This window comes from Prunus mume, unplaced genomic scaffold (assembly GCF_029339155.1).
Source record: "Prunus mume cultivar Tortuosa unplaced genomic scaffold, ASM2933915v1 scaffold15, whole genome shotgun sequence".
In the NCBI taxonomy this organism is placed as follows: domain Eukaryota; kingdom Viridiplantae; phylum Streptophyta; class Magnoliopsida; order Rosales; family Rosaceae; genus Prunus; species Prunus mume.
The window spans coordinates 10,001-15,000 of NW_028296561.1; positions in this window are offsets into that span (position 1 = coordinate 10,001).

Consider the following 5,000-nt stretch of genomic DNA (forward strand, 5'->3'; position numbering starts at 1 on the left):
ATGACCGGAACAGGGGGGGATACACGTTACACCACGATTTTGAATCAGAAGAGAGATTTCAAGAAATGGCAGATCTATTCACTCTATCAATAACCGAGCCGGATCTGGTGTATCATAAGGATTTGCCTTTTCTATTGGATTGGATCAAAACAATTCTTGAATGAGGTATTCAACTCCAGGGATGAATCGAAAAGAAATCTTTATTGGTTCTACCTCCTATTTTTTATGAAGAGAATGAATCTTTTATCGAAGGATCAGAAAAAATGGGTCCGACCTCCTGCGGGAATGATTTGGAAGATCCAAAACCAAAAATAGTGGTATTTGCTAGCAACAACATAATGGAGGCAGTCAATCAATATAGATTGATCCGAAATCTGATTCAAATCCAATATAGCACCTATGGGTACATAAGAAATGTATTGAATCGATTCTTTTTAATGAATAGATCCGATCGCAACTTCGAATATGGAATTCAAAGGGATCAAATAGGAAATGATACTCTGAATCATAGAACTATAATGAAATATACGATCAACCAACATTTATCAAATTTGAAAAAGAGTCAGAAGAAATGGTTCGATCCTCTTATTTTTATTTCTCGAACCGAGAGATCCGTGAATCGGGATCCTAATGCATATAGATACAAATGGTCCAATGGGAGCAAGAATTTACAGGAACATTTGGAACATTTCATTTCTGAGCAGAAGAGCCGTTTTCATTTTCAAGTAGTGTTCGATCGATTACGTATTAATCAATATTCGATTGATTGGTCTGAGGTTATCGACAAAAAAGATTTGTCTAAGTCACTTCCTTTCTTTTGTCCAAGTTACTTCTTTTGTCCAAGTTTCTTCTCTTTGTCTAACTCACTTCCTTTTTTCTTTGTGAGTTTCGGGAATATCCCCATTCATAGGTCCGAGATCCACATCTATGAATTGAAAGGTCCGAATGATCAACTCTGCAATCAGTTGTTAGAATCAATAGGTCTTCAAATCGTTCATTTCAAAAAATTGAAACCCTTCTTATTGGATGATCATGAGACTTCCCAAAAATCTAAATTCTTGATCAATGGAGGAACAATATCACCATTTTTGTTCAATAAGATACCAAAGTGGATGATTGACTCATTCCATACTAGAAATAATCGCAGGAAATCTTTTGATAACATGGATTCCTATTTCTCAATGATATCCCACGATCAAGACAATTGGCTGAATCCCGTGAAACCATTTCATAGAAGTTCATTGATATCTTCTTTTATAAAGCAAATCGACTTCGATTCTTGAATAATCCACATCACTTCTGCTTCTATTGTAACAAAGGATTCCCTTTTATGTGGAAAAGGCCCGTATCAATAATTATGATTTTACGTATGGACAATTCTCAATATCTTGTTCATTCGCAAGAAAATATTTTCTTTGTGCGGCGGTAAAAAAAAATATGCTTTTTTGGAGAGAGATACTATTTCACCAATCGAGTTACAGGTGTCTAACATATTCATACCTAACGATTTTCCACAAAATGGTGACGAAAGGTATAACTTGTACAAATCTTTCCATTTTCCAATTCGATCCGATCCATTCGTTCGTAGAGCTATTTACTCGATCGCAGACATTTCTGGAACACTTCTAACAGAGGGACAAATAGTAAATTTTGAAAGAACTTATTGTCAACCTCTTTCAGATATGAATCTGTCTGATTCAGAAGGGAAGAACTTGCATCAGTATCTCAATTTCAATTCAAACATGGGTTTGATTCACACTCCATGTTCTGAGAAATATTTACCATCCGAAAAGAGGAAAAAACGGGGTCTTTGTCTAAAGAAATGCCTTGAGAAAGGGCAGATGTATAGAACCTTTCAACGAGATAGTGCTTTTTCAACTCTCTCAAAATGGAATATATTCCAAACATATATGCCATGGTTCCTTACTTCGACAGGATACAAATATCTAAATTTTATATTTTTAGATACTTTTTCAGACCTATTGCCGATACTAAGTAGCAGCCAAAAATTTGTATCCATTTTTCATGATATTATGCATGGATCAGATATATCATGGCGAATTCTTCAGAAAAAATTGTGTCTTCCACAATGGAATCTGATAAGTGATATTTCGAGTAAGTGTTTACATAATCTTCTTCCGTCCGAAGAAATGATTCATCGAAATAATGAGTCATCATTGATATCGACACATCTGAGATCGCCAAATGTTCGGGAGTTCCTCTATTCAATCCTTTTCCTTCTTCTTGTTGCTGGATATCTCGTTCGTACACATCTTCTCTTTGTTTCTCGAGCCTATAGTGAGTTACAGACAGAGTTCGAAAGGGTCAAATCTTTGATGATTCCATCATACATGATTGAGTTGCGAAAACTTCTGGATAGGTATCCTACATCTGAACTGAATTCTTTCTGGTTAAAGAATCTCTTTCTAGTTGCTCGGGAACAATTAGGAGATTCTCTAGAAGAAATACGGGGTTCTGCTTCTGTCGGCAACATGCTATGGGGTGGTGGTCCCGCTTATGGGGTCAAATCAATACGTTCTAAGAAGAAATATTTGAATATCAATCTCATCGATATCATAAGTATCATACCAAATCCCATCAATCGAATCGCTTTTTCGAGAAATACGAGACATCTAAGTCATACAAGTAAAGAGATCTATTCATTGATAAGAAAAAGAAAAAACGTGAACGGTGATTGGATTGATGATAAAATAGAATCCTGGGTCTCGAACAGTGATTCGATTGATGATAAAGAAAGAGAATTCTTGGTTCAGTTCTCCACCTTAACGACAGAAAAAAGGATTGATCAAATTCTATTGAGTCTGACTCATAGTGATCATTTATCAAAGAATGACTCTGGTTATCAAATGATTGAACAACCGGGAGCAATTTACTTACGATACTTAGTTGACATTCATAAAAAGTATCTAATGAATTATGAGTTCAATACATCCTGTTTAGCAGAAAGACGGATATTCCTTGCTCATTATCAGACAATCACTTATTCACAAACCTCCTGTGGGGCTAATAGTTTTCATTTCCCATCTCATGGAAAACCCTTTTCGCTCCGCTTAGCCCTATCCCTCTCTAGGGGTATTTTAGTGATAGGTTCTCTAGGAACTGGACGATCCTATTTGGTCAAATACCTAGCGACAAACTCCTATGTTCCTTTCATTACAGTATTTCTGAACAAGTTCCTGGATAACAAGCCCAAGGGTTTTCTTGTTGATGATAGTGACGATATTGATGATAGCGACGATATTGATGATAGTGACGACCGTGACTTTGATACGGAGCTAGAGCTTCTAACTATGATGAATGCGCTAACTATGGGTATGATGCCGGAAATAGACCGATTTTATATCACCCTTCAATTCGAATTAGCAAAAGCAATGTCTCCTTGCATAATATGGATTCCAAACATTCATGATCTGGATGTGAATGAGTCGAATTACTTATCCCTCGGTCTATTAGTGAACTATCTCTCCAGGGATTGTGAAAGATGTTCCACTAGAAATATTCTTGTTATTGCTTCGACTCATATTCCCAAAAAAGTGGATCCCGCTCTAATAGCTCCGAATAAATTAAATACATGCATTAAGATACGAAGGCTTCTTATTCCACAACAACGAAAGCACTTTTTCACTCTTTCATATACTAGGGGATTTCACTTGGAAAAGAAAATGTTCCATACTAATGGATTCGGGTCCATAACCATGGGTTCCAATGTACGAGATCTTGTAGCACTTACCAATGAGGCCCTATCGATTAGTATTACACAGAAGAAATCAATTATAGACACTAATATAATTAGATCTGCTCTTCATAGACAAACTTGGGATTTGCGATCCCAAGTAAGATCGGTTCAGGATCATGGGATCCTTTTCTATCAGATAGGAAGGGCTGTTGCACAAAATGTACTTCTAAGTAATTGCTCCATAGATCCTATATCTATCTATATGAAGAAGAAATCATGTAACGAAGGGGATTCTTATTTGTACAAATGGTACTTCGAACTTGGAACGAGCATGAAGAAATTAACGATACTTCTTTATCTTTTGAGTTGTTCTGCCGGATCGGTCGCTCAAGACCTTTGGTCTCTACCCCGACCCGATGAAAAAAATGGGATCACTTCTTATGGACTCGTTGAGAATGATTCTGATCTAGTTCATGGCCTATTAGAAGTAGAAGGCGCTCCGGTGGGATCCTCACGGACAGAAAAAGATTGCAGTCAGTTTGATAATGATCGAGTGACATTGCTTCTTCGGCCCGAACCAAGGAATCCCTTAGATATGATGCAAAATGGATCTTGTTCTATCGTTGATCAGAGATTTCTCTATGAACAATACGAATCGGAGTTTGAAGAAGGGGAAGGAGTCCTCGACCCGCAACGGATAGAGGAGGATTTATTCAATCACATAGTTTGGGCTCCTAGAATATGGCGCCCTTGGGGCTTTCTATTTGATTGTATCGAAAGGCCCAATGAATTGGGATTTCCCTATTGGGTCAGGTCATTTCGGGGCAAGCGGATCATTTATGATGAAGAGGATGGGCTTCAAGAGAATGATTCGAGTTCTTGCAGAGTGGAACCATGCAGTACCAGACACGAGATAGATCTTCCAAAGAACAAGGCTTTTTCGAATAAGCCAATTCATTTGGGACCCTGCGGATCCACTCTTTTTCCTATTCAAAGATCAGCCTTTTATCTCTGTGTTTTCACATCGAGAATTCTTTGCAGATGAAGAGATGTCAAAGGGGCTTCTTACTTCCCAAACAGATCTTCCTACATCTATATATAAACGCTGGTTTATCAAGAATACGCAAGAAAGGTACTTCGAATTGTTGATTCATCGCCAGAGATGGCTTAGAACCAATAGTTCATTATCTAATGGATTTTTCCGTTCTAATACTCCATCCGAGAGTTATCAGTATTTATCAAAGCTGTTCCTATCTAACGGAACGCTATTGGATCAAATGACAAAGACATTGTTGAGAAAAAG